The sequence below is a fragment of the Neofelis nebulosa genome, chromosome 18, assembly GCF_028018385.1.
Source record: "Neofelis nebulosa isolate mNeoNeb1 chromosome 18, mNeoNeb1.pri, whole genome shotgun sequence".
NCBI classification, from domain to species: Eukaryota; Metazoa; Chordata; class Mammalia; order Carnivora; family Felidae; genus Neofelis; species Neofelis nebulosa.
Window position 1 is genome coordinate 16,919,921 of NC_080799.1, and position 18,060 is coordinate 16,937,980.

Sequence of the window (18,060 nt, forward strand, 5' to 3'; positions counted from 1 at the left end):
TTAGGTGCTTTCCAAACCTCACCTCGTAACATGAGACACCTATATTGTTCTTATCACTTGGGAATTCCAAGAATTTTAGGAGCTCTGTGCCAGAAAAAAAGACAAAGACCAAATATGTATTTATTATAAATTACCATATCAAAAACTTTAAAAAATTTACAGAGAGTTGGTGGTTCTGCCAAGTATAGAACCCCCATTAAGTGCCCTGAAGATATCTAGAGTTGAGGAATATCACCTGCAGCAAGTTGGAGGAATCAGAACCTTGGAACATTCATCACCAGGCCTAGGAGAAAGATACTTTTATGACACTGTGTGGTTTTTATAAATATTTTAATACCTTTTTGCAATATGCCCTTATTGTTTTTTTTAATGAGTGCAAAACAAACAAAAATTTTGCTGAGACAAATGATAATACAATTGAGGCAGTTGGAAATCTTTACAGTTGCTGAATTCAGCGAAATATTAGTTACCCTCAAGCTTTGCTTGGGAAGGGAAGTCCCAAATTAAAAATTATGTATGAAATGTTAATTCATTCAAGATTGTGTCTAAAAGATGAGGTGTACTGTAGATGGAGGAAACGAAGATATCTTTACATTTTGTGTTAAGGAAAATAATCAAAAATCATTTTGTGGTTCTAAACACAAAGAGAAGTTCACAGATTCACAGAACTGATGGAGGGTGCTGTTTGCTACGGACCCCTTAGCACAAGAGGAAGAAGGGTATTGTTCAACTTGTCCTTGACATTCTTTGCAGGAAGTAGGTAAGTCAGCCTCAAAGCCAGCAATCATAATCTTTGGCCCCGTTCCCTGCATCAGTGCCCTTCCCAGCTTCTAATTAATTTTTTCTATTCATTAAATATCAGCTCAAGTAAGTTGAGCTAAAAACTTTTGTTTAGAAATGATTTTATAATGATAACATGTATTTGACATTTCCAGTATTTTAAATAACTGTCACATGTATACTTAAAATGATATGCCATAGGTAGGGCCATTAAATTTTGCCTGGGAAACTATTTCTTCTTCAATTCCAAATGTTAACATTGCTGGATAAAATATTCTTGTTTGGTTTTCTCTTGCTGCTTTCAAGGTTCTCTCTTTATTTTTTGCCATTTTAATTATTATGTGTCTTTTTTTCTTTTTTTTATTATGAAATTTATTGTCAAATTGGTTTCCATACAACACCCAGTGCTCATCCCAACAGGTGCCCTCAATACCCATCACCCACCCACCCCTCCCTCCCACCCCTCATAAACCCTCAGTTTGTTCTCAGTTTATAAAAGTCTCTTATATTTTGGCTCCCTCCCTCTCTAACCATGTTTTTCTTCCCCTCCCTCATGGTCTTCTGTTAAGTTTCTCAAGATCCACATAGGAGTGAAAACACATGGAATCTGTCCTTCTCTGTATGACTTATTTCACTTAGCATAACACTCTCCAGTTCCATCCATGTTACTACAAAAGGCCATATTTCATTCTTTCTCATTGCCACGTAGTATTCCATTGTGTATATAAACCACAATTTCTTTATCCATTCATCAGTTGATGGACATTTAAGCTCTTTCCATCATTTGGCTATTGTTGAAAGTACTGCTATAAACGTTGAGGTACAAGTGCCCCTATGCATCAGCACTCCTGTATCCCTTGGGTAAATGCCTAGCAGTGCTATTGCTGGGTCATAGGGTAGATCTATTTTTAATTTTTTGAGGAACCTCCACACTGGTTTCCAGAGTGGCTGCACCAATTTGCATTCCCACCAACAGTGCAAGAAGGTTCCCATTTGTCCACATCCTCTCCAGCATCTGTAGTCTCCTGTTTTGTTCATTTCAGCTACTCTGACTGGCATGAGGTGATATCTGAGTGTGGTTTTGATTTGTATTTCCCTGATGAGCGACGTTGAGCATTTTTTCATGTGCCTGTTGGCCATCTGGATGTCTTCTTTAGAGAAGTGTCTATTCATGTTTTCTGCTCATTTCTTCACTGGATTATTTGTTTTTCGGGTGTGGAGTTTGGTGAGCTCTTTATAGATTTTGGATACCAGCCCTTTGTCCGATATGTCATTTGCAAATATCTTTTCCCATTCCGTTGGTTGCCTTTTAGTTTTGTTCATTGTTTCCTTTCCTGTGCAGAAGCTTTTTATCTTCATAAGGTCCCAGTAATTCACTTTTGCTTTTAATTCCCTTGCCTTTGGGGATGTGCCGAGTAAGAGATTGCTACGGCTGAGGTCAGAGAGGTCTTTTCCTGCTTTCTCCTCTAAGGTTTTGATGGTTTCCTGTCTCACATTCAGGTCCTTTATCCATTTTGAGTTTATTTTTGTGAATGGTGTGAGAAAGTGGTCTAGTTCCATTCATCCATTGATGGACACTTGGTCCTCCTGGCATTCATTTGGTTGGAGTTGTCCATGCTTCCTGGACCTGAATATCCATTTCCTCTCCCAGATTAAGGAAGTTTTTACTTATTTCTTCTTAAATAATTTTTCTGCTCCTTTCTCTTTTTCTTCTCCTCCTACAACCCATATAATGCTAATGTTAGTATGCTTGGTGTTATTGTTGAGATCCTTTAACTTATCCTCACTTCACAAATTCTTCTTTTTGCTGTTCAGCTTGGATGCTTTCCACTACCCTTTCTTTCAGATTGCTGATCCATTCTTCTGCATATCCTCTAATCTGTAGTGATTCCCTCTAGTGTATTTTTCATTTCAGTTCATGTATTTTTTATCTCTGACTGGTTCTTTTTTATGTTTTCTGTTTCTTTGATGAAGTTCTCACTGAATTGAAATAATTCAGCGAGTATTTTATTACTTTGAACTCTTTATTCAGCGAGTATTTTATTACTTTGAACTCTTTATTAGGCAAATTGCTTATCAGTGTTTCCTTTTACTATTTCTTGGGAGCTTTGTCTTGTTTTTTCATTTGGAACATATTTCTCTGTCTTCTCCTTTTGTCTAATCCTCTCTGTTTGTTTCTGTGTACTAGGTCCATCAGCTATGTCTCCTAGTCTTAAAATTAGTGGCCTTATGTACAAGACATCCTGTGGTATCCAGTAGAACAATCTCCTGGTTACCAGAACCAGGTGCTCCAGAAGTGTGCTTTATGTGGGTTGCTTGTGTCCTCCTGTTGTGACTGATCTGTCACTACTGCAGACATGCTGGTCAGTGAGGCAGACCCTCAAGCCCAGTTGTCAGCAATGACTGGCCATGACTACTGTGTGTGAACTTGTAGTTAGGGCTTGCATCCTGTGCTGCTGGCTGAATACCTACTTCATGTGTGCTGGTGGCTGGGGCTAGCTTCCCCATTCCTTGGGGCAGGAGCCACTCTGGAAGGGTTTCTGGTCCCAACCAGGACTACCTGCTGTGCCCTAGCAGTCACTTTACAGGGAGACTGGTCCTGACCAATGCTGCCTGTCGGGTGTGGTGCAATAGGAGAATCTTTGGAAAAGTGCCTGTTAGGGCAGATGGGTTGAGTGGGGTAGGTCCAAAGGGGAATGTCAGGGTGGGGCAAGCAGTGCTAGAATGAGAACATGGATGGCATGAAAACTGGCTTCTGAACGCCTCTGGCCAGATAGGCTGAAAAAAGGCAAGAAAAATGGTGCTTGTCAACACTTCTGTTTTAGGAGAAACCTCCTGCAGAAACTTGCCCCTACAGCACACACCCTAAAATTAGTCAATAAATCTCCTTCATTTATTACCAGGTGTTTTCATATGGATGCCTCTGTTTGGGGCTCTGACAAAGTGATACAGTGTGCTGTATCCTTGTGTCCTTGATAGCAAAGACTTCATTTCCTATAGCCCTCAGGCATCCCAGAGTTAATTAAGCCTTGCTGATTTTCAAAGCTCCCAGAGGGAAGTCCTGCTCATTTTCAAAGCCAGACATCATGGGGCCTCTTCTTCCCCGTGCAGGTCCCCAGAGCCATGGGTGTCTGGTGTGGAGCTTGATCCTCTCAGTCCTCTGTGCCTGTGATATCCTTCTGACTTATGGGTCATTGTAATGGGGGTTTGGTGCCTGACCATGTCTCTGCCCCTCCTACCCTTCTTGATGTGACCTTCTCTTTATGTTTTTAGATGCAGAAGGTCTCTTCTGACAGTCTTCAGGTTGCTGTCAGGGTGAGTTGCATTACATGTTGCCTCAGAATGTCCATGGAAGGTGAGCTCAGGATTCTCCTATTCTGCCATTTTCTCCCACTTTCTCAAAGCTATCAATAGCTTTTTCTTGACTAAGTTGCTCTGCTCTTCTTATAAAATCAATCAGCTCTTCTGTGTTTCTGGTGCCTGAAAAGACTGTAAATAGTGCTGTTCCATCCAATGGGAGCAGTTTTTAGGATGACATTTTAAATTTCTTCTGTTGCTTCCACATGTAGCATGAGAGTGTCTGTCCCTTCTCAAACATAGCCAATAGTCTTAATTTAATTATTATATGAGTAGCTTCCCTGATATTTTCCATTGAGATGTTTTTCAGGGATGGCATTAGATATAGGCCATCTTACTGTCTAGGCCTATGCTATCCAATCAAAGATCTTTGTAAATTAATATTATTTTCTCCAAATACTCTAAGATGTTGACTAAATTCAGCATTGGTGGTAAGAGTTCTGGGTTGCACATCCTCTGTTCCTATGAGGATCAGACTGTGCTCTCATTTGCAGCATAATTCTAATAGCTGCTGGGTTTCTGTGTCTAAATCAGTTGTTGGGACTCAATTCTATTTTTTGTCAGTTATCTAGTATAAGCTTTCCCTTCAGTGACTCTGACTGGGTTCATATTATCATTTGTTGTGGTTTTGTCTATTTTCATGGGCTTAACTACTAGTAAGTTAAAGTTACCAGGATCAAAAAGGTTAAAATAATTATTATTTTCAGGGAATGGATTGGTGCTATTAGGAACAAGAAGGTCAGGGGTGCTTTTTATTCTGGAGATTACTTTTTGTACTACTTTTGTACTGTTCTTTTTCTACCTATTGACATCTATGTTACTTAATGCCCCTAAGAAGAACATTGGGAAGACCTCCTTATTTGGTCTTTCAAATATATGCTATAACTCACTGGCTTGGGAAATGAGGCCAACATCTGGAGTTTCTTTTTTCTGGATTATATCTTCAGTAAGATTCCAAGTGCCCTCAGAAGTTATTATATACTCCAATCTACCACTAAAGCACCCCTTGAGTAATTTGGATATGGTTAATGAATAAGGGCTTGCCCTTCTGCCTTTCACAACAGTGTTCAAAGTTTTGTTTTAAAGACGTTTAATAGAGTATTCCAAAATGTTCATATTGTGGTAAAGCAGTATTAAGATAATTATTGTGGTCAATCTTAGTATCTAATCTAGCATCCAATCTATAAATTTTGTCTATTCACAGTCTGTTTATAATTTTGGTATAATGCCATAAATGGTAAATAGAATATTAAATGTAAAGTTTGCCTGTCCAATAATTGGCTTTATCAGGTTTTGGTCAATTATGAACTTAACATAAGTTACCAACTTGAATTTCAAATTTGGCATGGAGTATGATATAACCCACAGCACTGACCAAGTTTAATTATTACTACTTTGGGGGGGGTACCAACTATGTCAATTATTTTGTTTTGGGGAAACTTTTTTTCTTTGATAATATTTTTTTCCTTCATTTAAGACAGATTTTATTTTATTTTTTAATATAATTTATTGTCAAATTAGCTAACATACAGTGTGTAAGTTGTACTTACACAAGTAGATCCCTGTGGTTCATTGCTTACATACAACACCCAGTGCTCATCCCAACAAGTGCCCTAAGTCCTCAATGCTCATCACCCATTTTCTCCTCTCCCCCACCACCACATCAACCCACAGATTGTTCTCTGTATTTAAGAGTCTGTTATGGTTTGCCTTCCTCCCTCTCTGTTTTTAAGTATTTTCCCCCTTCCCTTCCCCCATGGTCTCTGTTAAGATCCACATATGACTGAAATCTATGATATCTGTCTTCCTTTGACTGGCTTATTTCACTTAGCATAATACCTTCCAGTTCCATCCATGTTGCTGCAAATGGTATGATTTCATTCTTTCTCATTGCCAAGTACCATTCCATTGTCTATACATAACCACATCTTTATACATTCATCAGTTGGTGGATATTTAGGCTCTTTCCATAATTTGCCTATTGTTGAAAGCGCTGCTATAAACATTGGGGTACATGTGCCCCTGTGGATCAGCACTTCTGTATCCTTTGAAAATTCCTACTAGTGCTATTGCTTGGTCGTTGTTTTGTTTTGTTTTGTTTTGTTTTTTGAGGAAACTCCATACTGTTTTCCAGAGCAGCTGCACCAGTGTGCATTTCCACCAACAGTGCAAGAGGGTTCCCTTTTCTCCACATCCTCACCAGCATCTGTTGTTTCCTGAGTTGTTAATTTTAGCCACTCTGACTGGTGTGAAGTGGTATCTCAGTGTGGTTGTGATTTGCATCTCTCTGATGATTAGTGATGTTGAGCATTGTTTCATGTGTCTGTTGGCCCCCTGGATGTCTTCTATGGAAAAGTGTCTATTTATGTTTTCTGCCCATTTCTTCACTGGATTATTTGTTTTTCAGGTGTGGAGTTTGGTAAGTTCTGTATAGATTTTGGATATTAACCCTTTATCTGACATGTCATTTGCAAATATCTTTTCCCATTCCGTTGTTTGCCTTTTAGTTTTGTTGATTATTCCTTTGCAGTGCAGAAGCTTTTTTATCTTCATGAGGTCCCAATAGTTCATTTTTGCTTTTAATTCCCTTGCCTTTGGAGATGTGTTGAGCAAGAAATTGCTTCAGGTGAGGTCAAAGAGGTTGTTGTCTGCTTTCTCCTCTAGGGTTTTGATAGTTTCATGTCTCACATTTAGGTCTTTCATCCATTTTGAGTTTATTTTTGTGTATGGTGTAAGGAAGTGGTGCAGGTTCATTCTTCTGCATGTTGCTGTCCAGTTCTCCCAGCAGCACCACTTGCTGAAGAGACTGTCTTTATTCCATTGACTATCCTTTCCTGCTTTGTCAAAGATTAGTTGGCCATACTTTTGTGGGTCCAATTCTAGAGTCTCTATTCGATTCCATTGGTCTATGTGTCTGTTCTTCTGCCAATACCATGCTGTCTTGATGATTACAGCTTTGTAGTAGAGGCTAAAGTCTGAGATTCTGATGCCTCCCACCTTGGTCTTCTTCTTCAAAATTACTTTGGCTATTTGGGGTCTTTTGTGGTTCCATACAAATTTTAGGGTTGCTTGTTCTAGCTTTGAGAAGAATGCTGGTGCAATTTTGATTGGGATTACATGAAATGTGTAGATAGCTTTGGGTAGTATTGACAATTTAACCATATTTATTCTTCTATCCATGAGCATGGAAGGTTTTTCCATTTCTTTGTATCTTCTTTAATTTCCTTCATAAGCTTTCTATAGTTTTCAGCATACAGATCTTTTACATATTTGGTTAGGTTTATTCCTAGGTATTTTATGGCTCTTGGTGCAATTGTAAGTGGGATCGAAGACTTGATTTCTCTTTCTTTTTCTTCATTATTGGTGTATAGAAATGCAAGATTTCTGTACATTGATTTTGTACCCTGCAACTTTGCTGAATTCATGTATCAGTTCTAGCAGCTTTTTGGTGGAGTCTTTCCGGTTTTCCATGTGGAATATCAAGTCATCTGCGAAAAATGAAAGCTCAACTTCTTTGCCAATTTTGATGTTTTTTTTTTATTTTTTTTTATTTTTAATATATGAAATTTACTGTCAAATTGGTTTCCATACAACACCCAGTGCTCATCCCAAAAGGTGCCCTCCTCAATACCCATCACCCACCCTGCCCTCCCTCCCACTCCCCATCAACCCTCAGTTTGTTCTCAGTTTTTAACAGTCTCTTATGCTTTGGCTCTCTCCCACTCTAACCTCTTTTTTTTTTTTTCCCTTCCCCTCCCCCATGGGTTTCTGTTACGTTTCTCAGGATCCACATAAGAGTGAAACCATATGGTATCTGTCTTTCTCTGTATGGCTTATTTCACTTAGCATCAAACTCTCCAGTTCCATCCACGTTGCTACAAAAGGCCATATTTCATTCTTTCTCATTGCCACGTAGTATTCCATTGTGTATATAAACCACAATTTCTTTATCCATTCATCAGTTGATGGACATTTAGGCTCTTTCCATAATTTGGCGATTGTTGAGAGTGCTGCTATAAACATTGGGGTAGACATTCCCTGCTCATGGATTGGAAGAATAAATATTGTCAAAATGTCAATACTACCCAAAGCTATCTACACATTCAATGCAATCCCAATCAAAATTGCACCAGCATTCTTCTCGAAACTAGAACAAGCAATCCTAAAATTCATATGGAACCACAAAAGGCCCCGAATAGCCAAAATTTTGATGTTTTTTATTTCATTTTGTCATCTGATTGGTGATTTTAGGACTTCCAACACTATGTTAAACAACAGTTGTGAGAGTGGATATCTGTGTCGTGTTCCTGATCTCAGGGGAAAGCTCTCACTTTTTCCCCATTGAGGATAATATTAGCTGTGGGATTTTCATAAATGGCTTTTATGATGTTTAAGTATGTTCCTTCTATACCAACATTCCTGAGGATTTTTATTAAGAAACGATGCTGTATTCTGTCCAATCCTTTTTCTGCATCTATTGACAGGATCACATGGTTCTTATCCTTTCTTTTATTAACATGATGTATCACATTGATTTGCAAATATTGAACCTGCCCTGAAGCCCAGGAATGAATCCCACCTGATCATGGTGAATAATTCTTTTTATATGCTGCTGAATTCAATTTGCTAGGACCTTGTTGAGAATTTTTGCATCCATATTCATCAGGGATATTGGCCTGTAATTCTCCTTTTTGGGGGGGTCTCTGTCTGGTTTGGGGATCAAAGTAATGCTGGCTTCATAGAATGAGTCCTGAATTTTTCCTTCTGTTTCTATTTTGGAACAGCTTTAGAAGGATAGGTATTATCTCTGCTTTAAATGTGTGGTAGAATTCCCCTGGGAACCATCTGGCCCAGGACCCTTGTTTGTTGGGACATTTTTGATAACTGATTCAATTTCTTCACTGGTTACGGGTCTGTTCAAATTTTCTATTTCTTCCCGTTTGAGTTTTGGTAGGGTGTGGGTGTATAGGAATTTGTCCATTTCCTCCAGGTTGTCTTATTTGTTGGCATATAATTTTTCTTAGTATTCTCTAATAATTGCTTGTAGTTCTGAGGATTTGTTGTCATAAATCCATTTTCATTCGTGATTTTATCTATTTAGGTCCTCTCTCTTTTCCTTTTGAGAAATCTGGTTGGGATTTATGAATTTTGTTTATTTTTTCAAAAAACCAGCTCTTAGTTTCATTGACCTGTTCTAATGTGTTTTTGGATTTTAGATTGTTTATTTGTGCTCTGATCTTTATTATTTCTCTTCTACTGCTGGTCTTGGGGTTTCTTTGTTGTTCTGCTTCTAATTCCTTTAGGTTTGATGTTCTATTTTGTATTTGGGTTTTTTCTTGTTTCTTGAGGTAGGCCTGGATTGCAATGTATTTTCCCCTTAGGACAGCCTTTGCTGCATTCCACAGGGCTTTGACTGTCTTGTTTTCATTTTCATTTCTTTCCATATATTTTTAAATTTCTTCTTTAATTTCCTGGTCACCCATTCATTCTTTAGTAGGATGTTCTTTAACTCCATGCATTTGGAGGTTTTCCAAACTGTTTCCTGTGGTTGATTTCAACTTTCATAGCATTATGATCTGAAAATGTGCATGATATGATGTCAATTCTTTTATATTTATTGAGGGCTGTTTTGTGACCCAGCATGTGATCTATCTTGGAGAATGTTCCATGTGCACTCGAGAAGAATGTGTATTCTGTTGCTTTTGGATGAAAAGTTCTGAATATATCTGTCAAGTCCATCTGGTCCAGTGTATCATTCAGGGCCATTGTTTCTTTACTGATTTTCTGTCTAGATGATCTGTCCATTGTTGTAAGTGGAGAATTAAAGTCCCCTGAAATTACCACATTCTTACCAATAAGATTGCTTACATTTTTGAATGTTTTATATATTTGGATGCTTCCATATTCAGTGCATAAATATTTATAATTGTTATCTCTTCTTGATGGACAGACCCATAATTATGATACAATGCCCTTCTTCATCTCTTGTTACAGCCTTTAGTTTAAAATCTAGTTTGTCTGATATAAGTATGGCTACTCCAGCTTTCTTTTGACTTCCAATAGCATGATAGATGCTTTCCCATACCCTCACTTTCAATCTGAAGGCGTCCTCAAGTTCAAATGTGTCTTTTGTAGATAGCAAATAGATAGATCTGTAAGGGTTAAATTGTACTGTAGGGCTAATGCTTAGCTTGAAAGATAACAACTTTGTTCTGACACTGAAGGTCAAAAGATAACAACCTTGCTTTTACTCTTGTAAATCATACTTCATACTCTTGTGAATCAGGCTTTACCAATGAAGGAAACAAAACCTCAAAAAAGAGCATCAGAGACAAGGTCAAGGAGATCCACTGGTTGCAACTTAGCGGCAGAAAGTCTAAAATAATCACCTCATTCGATAACTGTTTCTGACTCATCTGGCAACTGTTTCTAACTCATCTGGGAACTGTTTCTCTGTTCTGTTCCCAGATAATGATAAAACGATGTGATCGGCTTTAAAAACTCTGTACCCCGGCTATTCGAGGCCACACTCTTATCAAGAGTGTTGGTCCCGATCAGTCGGCCTTGCCTCTCATTGTAATAAACTTTATTGCAACTGTCACTCGTGCCCGTAGCATTCTGTTTCAGGAGTCGCGTGGATGCAACAGATCTTGTTTTTTATCCATTCTGATACCCTATGTCTTTTGATTGGAGCATTTAGTCCATTTACATTCAGTGTTATTACTGAAAGTTACGGATTCAATGTCATTGTGTTATCTGTAGGTTTCATGTTTGTAGTGATTTCTCTGGTCCTTCGTGGTCTTTGCAACATTACACTCACAGAGTCCCCTTAGGATCTCTTGTAGGGCTGGTTTATTTATTTTTCTTTTCTTTTTTTCACTTTTTTCCAAGGCTTTAATAAATCTTTTCTTTATTCTATCTTCCAGCTTTAAAATTGCTTCATTACTTTTTTATATTATAAACACAATACGTAGACCTGGTTAAAAAAGTCAACACGGAACCCGCCCCCCAACTAAATTAAAATAGAAACGCCTTCTTTTTTTTTTTAATTTTTTTTTCAATGTTTTTTATTTATTTTTGGGACAGAGAGAGACAGAGCATGAACGGGGGAGGGGCAGAGAGAGAGGGAGACACAGAATCGGAAACAGGCTCCAGGCTCCGAGCCATCAGCCCAGAGCCCGACGTGGGGCTCGAACCCACGGACCGCGAGATCGTGACCTGGCTGAAGTCGGACGCTCAACCGACTGCGCCACCCAGGCGCCCCTAGAAACGCCTTCTTGATAACCTCCAGTCCCGCTCTGCACGGGTAATCACTCTTCAGCATTTTGTTTCTTGGGTAAACTCCCAGAAACTTTGTTTTCTTACACAAACACACACACAGATTGTTTTGCGCCTTTTCGGAGAAACATAGGCCTGTTATCGGCCACAGTATCATTTGAAACTTGAATTGTTTGCGAACGTCATAACCTAGGGATGTTGGCAGCTTCCTCTGTTTTGTTTTTTTTTTTTTTTTGTTATTTGAAATACTTTTATTTTTTAATAATCTAGTTTGTCATGACATAGGAAATGGCTATAAAATAATATTTAGAAACTTAAAAATGTCTTCTCATGGTGAAGAATTTGAGAATTATCAACCTTCAAGATAACTTAAGTAATTTATTTAATCTAAAAAGCACAGGTACTTCATTGCTTATCTTTTTATGCATTGTGGAGATTAATTACACCTATACCCTTGTCCATGTAACTCTGCCTGGCTTTCACTATGGGTGGACTGTATTTTCCAGAGCCATGATGTTGGACTTAGCTCTGTAACTCTCTTGGCTTAATATAATGCTAGTAAACATGATATGGGCTTAAACGTGTGGGTATATTTTGCCTTGACCTTATGAATTCCTATGACCTGTTATAAGAACATGGCATGGATAATTTATGATTAAACAATTATGATTCAAAAACACATGCAACAGAGTTCAACCCAACCTACAGTTCAGAGCCAAGACTAGTTGATCCTAAGTTCGACCCACAGACTTCACACATATGTGAAAAGTTAAGCAACGAAGTTAATACAGATATCAAGTGGTAGTAAGTGGCATGCTGAAAAGCATATATATATATATTTTTTATTTATTTATTTATTTTTTAATATATGAAATTTACTGTCAAATTGGTTTCCATACAACACCCAGTGCTCATCCCAAAAGGTGCCCTCCTCAATACCCATCACCCACCCTGCCCTCCCTCCCACCCCCCATCAACCCTCAGTTTGTTCTCAGTTTTTAACAGTCTCTTATGCTTTGGCTCTCTCCCACTCTAACCTCTTTTTTTTTTTTTCCCCTTCCCCTCCCCCATGGGTTTCTGTTACGTTTCTCAGGATCCACATAAGAGTGAAACCATATGGTATCTGTCTTTCTCTGTATGGCTTATTTCACTTAGCATCACACTCTCCAGTTCCATCCACGCTGCTACAAAACGCCATATTTCATTTTTTCTCATTGCCACGTAGTATTCCATTGTGTATATAAACCACAATTTCTTTATCCATTCATCAGTTGATGGACATTTAGGCTCTTTCCATAATTTGGCTATTGTTGAGAGTGCTGCTATAAACATTGGGGTACAAGTGCCCCTATGCATCAGTACTCCTGTATCCCTTGGATAAATTCCTAGCAGTGCTATTGCTGGGTCATAGGGTAGGTCTATTTTTAATTTTCTGAGGAACCTCCACACTGCTTTCCAGAGCGGCTGCACCAATTTGCATTCCCACCAACAGTGCAAGAGGGTTCCCGTCTCTCCACATCCTCTCCAGCATCTATAGTCTCCTGATTTCTTCATTTTGGCCACTCTGACTGGCGTGAGGTGGTATCTGAGTGTGGTTTTGATTTGTATTTCCCTGATGAGGAGCGACGTTGAACATCTTTTCATGTGCCTGTTGGCCATCCGGATGTCTTCTTTAGAGAAGTGTCTATTCATGTTTTCTGCCCATTTCTTCACTGGGTTATTTGTTTTTCGGGTGTGGAGTTTGATGAGCTCTTTATAGATTTTGGATACTAGCCCTTTGTCCGATGTGTCATTTGCAAATATCTTTTCCCATTCCGTTGGTTGCCTTTTAGTTTTGTTGGTCGTTTCCTTTGCTGTGCAGAAGCTTTTTATCTTCATAAGGTCCCAGTAATTCACTTTTGCTTTTAATTCCCTTGCCTTTGGGGATGTGCCGAGTAAGAGATTGCTACGGCTGAGGTCAGAGAGGTCTTTTCCTGCTTTCTCCTCTAAGGTTTTGATGGTTTCCTGTCTCACATTCAGGTCCTTTATCCATTTTGAGTTTATTTTTGTGAATGGTGTGAGAAAGTGGTCTAGTTTCAACCTTCTGCATGTTGCTGTCCAGTTCTCCCAGCACCATTTGTTAAAGAGACTGTCTTTTTTCCATTGGATGTTCTTTCCTGCTTTGTCAAAAATGAGTTGGCCATACGTTTGTGGGTCTAGTTCTGGGGTTTCTATTCGATTCCATTGGTCTATGTGTCTGTTTTTATGCCAATACCATGCTGTCTTGATGATGACAGCTTTGTAGTAGAGGCTAAAGTCTGGGATTGTGATGCCTCCTGCTTTGGTCTTCTTCTTCAAAATTACTTTGGCTATTCGGGGCCTTTTGTGGTTCCATATGAATTTTAGGATTGCTTGTTCTAGTTTCAAGAAGAATGCTGGTGCAATTTTGATTGGGATTGCATTGAATGTGTAGATAGCTTTGGGTAGTATTGACATTTTAACAATATTTATTCTTCCAATCCATGAGCAGGGAATGTCTTTCCATTTCTTTATATCTTCTTCAATTACCTGCATAAGCTTTCTATAGTTTTCAGCATACAGATCTTTTACATCTTTGGTTAGATTTATTCCTAGGTATTTTATGCTTCTTGGTGCAATTGTGAATGGGATCAGTTTCTTTATTTGTCTTTCTGTTGCTTCATTGTTAGTGTATAAGAATGCAACTGATTTCTGTACATTGATTTTGTATCCTGCAACTTTGCTGAATCCATGTATCAGTTCTAGCAGACTTTTGGTGGAGTCTATCGGATTTTCCATGTATAATATCATGTCATCTGCAAAAAGCGAAAGCTTGACTTCATCTTTGCCAATTTTGATGCCTTTGATTTCCTTTTGTTGTCTGATTGCTGATGCTAGAACTTCCAGCACTATATTAAACAACAGCGGTGAGAGTGGGCATCCCTGTCGTGTTCCTGATCTCAGGGAAAAAGCTCTCAGTTTTTCCCCATTGAGGATGATGTTAGCTGTGGGCTTTTCATAAATGGCTTTTATGATCTTTAAGTATGTTCCTTCTATCCCGACTTTCTCAAGGGTTTTTATTAAGAAAGGGTGCTGGATTTTGTCAAAGGCCTTTTCTGCATCGATTGACAGGATCATATGGTTCTTCTCTTTTTTTGTTGTTAATGTGATGTATCACGTTGATCGATTTGCGAATGTTGAACCAGCCCTGCATCCCAGGAATGAATCCCACTTGATTATGGTGAATAATTCTTTTTATATGCTGTTGAATTCGATTTGCTAGTATCTTATTGAGAATTTTTGCATCCATATTCATCAGGGATATTGGCCTGTAGTTCTCTTTTTTTTACTGGGTCTCTGTCTGGTTTAGGAATCAAAGTAATACTGGCTTCATAGAATGAGTCTGGAAGTTTTCCTTCCCTTTCTATTTCTTGGAATAGCTTGAAAAGTACAGATATTATCTTTGCTTTAAACATCTGGTACAACTCCCCTGGGAAGCCATCTGGTCCTGGACTCTTATTTGTTGGGAGATTTTTGATAACCGATTCAATTTCTTCTCTGGTTATGGGTCTGTTCAAGCTTTCTATTTCCTCCTGATTGAGTTTTGGAAGAGTGTGGGTGTTTAGGAATTTGTCCATTTCTTCCAGGTTGTCCAATTTGTTGGCATATAATTTTTCATAGTATTCCCTGATAATTGTTTGTATCTCTGAGGGATTGGTTGTAATAATTCCATTTTCATTCATGATTTTATCTATTTGGGTCATCTCCCTTTTCTTTTTGAGAAGCCTGGCCAGAGGTTTGTCAATTTTGTTTATTTTTTCAAAAAACCAACTCTTGGTTTCGTTGATCTGCTCTACCGTTTTTTTTTTAGATTCTATATTGTTTATTTCTGTTCTGATCTTTATGATTTCTCTTCTTCTGCTGGGTTTAGGCTGCCTTTGCTGTTCTGCTTCTATTTCCTTTAGGTGTGCTGTTAGATTTTGTATTTGGGATTTTTCTTGTTTCTTGATATAGGCCTGGATTTCAATGTATTTTCCTCTCAGGACTGCCTTCGCTGCATCCCAAAGCGTTTGGATTGTTGTATTTTCATTTTCGTTTGTTTCCATATATTTTTAAATTTCTTCTCTAATTGCCTGGTTGACCCACTCATTCGTTACTAGGGTGTTCTTTAACCTCCATGCTTTTGGAGGTTTTCCAGACTTTTTCCTGTGGTTGATTTCAAGCTTCATAGCATTGTGGTCTGAAAGTATGCATGGTATGCTTTCAATTCTTGTAAACTTATGAAGGGCTGTTTTGTGACCCAGTATATGATCTATCTTGGAGAATGTTCCATGTGCACTCGAGAAGAAAGTATATTGTGTTGCTTTGGGATGCAGAGTTCTAAATATATCTGTCAAGTCCATCTGATCCAATGTATCATTCAGGGCCCTTGTTTCTTTACTGACCGTGTGTCTAGATGATCTATCCATTTCTGTAAGTGGAGTGTTAAAGTCCCCTGCAATGACCACATTCTTATCAATAAGGTTGCTTATGTTCATGAGTAATTGTTTTATATATCTGGGGGCTCCGGTATTCGGCGCATAGACATTTATAATTGTTAGCTCTTCCTGATGGATAGACCCTGTAATTATTATATAATGCCCTTCTTCATCTCTTGTTACAGCCTTTAATTTAAAGTCTAGTTTGTCTGACATAAGTATGGCTACTCCAGCTTTCTTTTGGCTTCCAGTGGCATGATAAATAGTTCTCCATCCCCTCACTCTCAGTCTAAAGGTGTCCTCAGATCTCAAATGAGTCTCTTGTAGACAGCAAATAGATGGGTCTTGGTTTTTTATCCATTCTGATACCCTACGTCTTTTGGTTGGCGCATTTAATCCATTTACATTCAGTGTTATTATAGAAAGATACGGGTTTAGAGTCATTGTGATGTCTGTATGTTTTATGCTTGTAGTGATGTCTCTGGTACTTTGTCTCACAGGATCCCCCTTAGGATCTCTTGTAGGGCTGGTTTAGTGGTGACAAATTCCTTCAGTTTTTGTTTGTTTGGGAAGACCTTTGTCTCTCCTTCTATTCTAAATGACAGACTTGCTGGATAAAGGATTCTCGGCTGCATATTTTTTCTGTTTAGCACACTGAAGATATCGTGCCAAGCCTTTCTGGCCTGCCAAGTTTCAAAGGAGAGATCAGTCACGAGTCTTATAGGTCTCCCTTTATATGTGAGGGCACGTTTATCCCTTGCTGCTTTCAGAATTTTCTCTTTATCCTTGTATTTTGCCAGTTTCACTATGATATGTCGTGCAGAAGATCGATTCAAGTTACGTCTGAAGGGAGTTCTCTGTGCCTCTTGGATTTCAATGTCTTTTTCCTTTCCCAGTTCAGGGAAGTTCTCAGCTATAATTTCTTCAAGTACCCCTTCAGCACCTTTCCCTCTCTCTTCCTCCTCTGGGATACCAATTATGCGTATATTATTTCTTTTTAGTGTATCACTTAGTTCTCTAATTTTTCCCTCATACTCCTGGATTTTTTTTATCTCTCTTTCTCTCAGCTTCCTCTTTTTCCATAACTTTATCTTCTGGTTCACCTATTCTCTCCTCTGCCTCTTCAATCCGAGCTGTCGTCGTTTCCATTTTGTTTTGCATTTCATTTAAAGCGCTTTTCAGCTCCTCGTGACTGTTCCTTAGTCCCTTGATCTCTGTGGCAAGAGATTCTCTGCTGTCCTGTATACTGTTTTCAAGCCCAGCGATTAATTTTATGACTATTATTCTAAATTCGCTTTCTGTTATATTATTTAAATCCTTTTTGATCAGTTCATTAGCTGTTGTTATTTCCTGGAGATTCTTCTGAGGGGAATTCTTCCGTTTGGTCATTTTGGATAGTCCCTGGAGTGGTGAGGACCTGCAGGGCACTTCCCCTGTGCTGTGGTGTATAACTGGAGTCGGTGGGCGGAGCCGCAGTCCGACCTGATGTCTGCCCCCAGCCCACCGCTGGGGCCACAGTCAGACTTGGTGTGTGCCTTCTCTTCCCCTCTCCTAGGGGCGGGATTCACTGTGGGGTGGTGTGACCCATCTGGGCTACTTGCACATTGCCAGGCTTGTGGTGCTGGGGATCTGGCGTATTAGCTGGGGTGGGTAGGCAAGGTGCACGGGGGCGGGAGGGGCAGGGTTAGCTCGCTTCTCCTTAGGTGATCCACTTCAGGAGGGGCCCTGTGGCAGCCGGAGGGAGTCAGATCCGCTGCCGGAGGTTTGGCTCCGCAGGAGCACAGAGTTGGGTGTTTGCACAGAGCGAGCAAGTTCCCTGACAGGAACTGGTTCTCTTTGGGATTTTGGCTGGGGGATGGGCGGGGGAGATGGCGCTGGTGAGCGCCTTTGTTCCCCGCCAAGCTGAGCTCTGTCGTCCGGGCGCTCAGCAGCTCTCCCTCCCTTTGTCCTCCAGCCTTCCCGCTTTCTGAGCAGAGCTGTTAACTTATGACCTCCCAGACGCTACGTGGCGCTTGCTGTCGGAACACAGTCCGTCCGGCCCCTCCGCTTTTGCCGGCCAGACTCGGGGGCTCTGCTTGGCCGGCGAGCCGCCCCTCTGCCCCGGCTCCCTCCCGCCGGTCCGTGGAGCGCGCACCGCCTCTCCACCCTTCCTACCCTCTTCCGTGGGCCT

General features: G+C 39.7%; 1 protein-coding gene and 1 long non-coding RNA gene across 2 annotated transcripts in view; one reads left to right on the forward strand and one right to left on the reverse strand.

Moving 5' to 3' along the window:
• Positions 1-18,060, reverse strand: part of LOC131501683 (integrin alpha-D-like) — a 155,946-nt gene that overhangs the window by 24,018 nt on the left and 113,868 nt on the right. The gene's annotated exons all lie outside the window — the stretch shown is intronic.
• Positions 6,436-18,060, forward strand: part of LOC131501687 (uncharacterized) — a 35,052-nt gene continuing 23,427 nt past the window's right edge. Inside the window, exon 1 of the long non-coding RNA XR_009256853.1 lies at positions 6,436-6,556. This is a non-coding gene — a long non-coding RNA (uncharacterized LOC131501687). The remainder of the gene's footprint in view (positions 6,557-18,060) is intronic.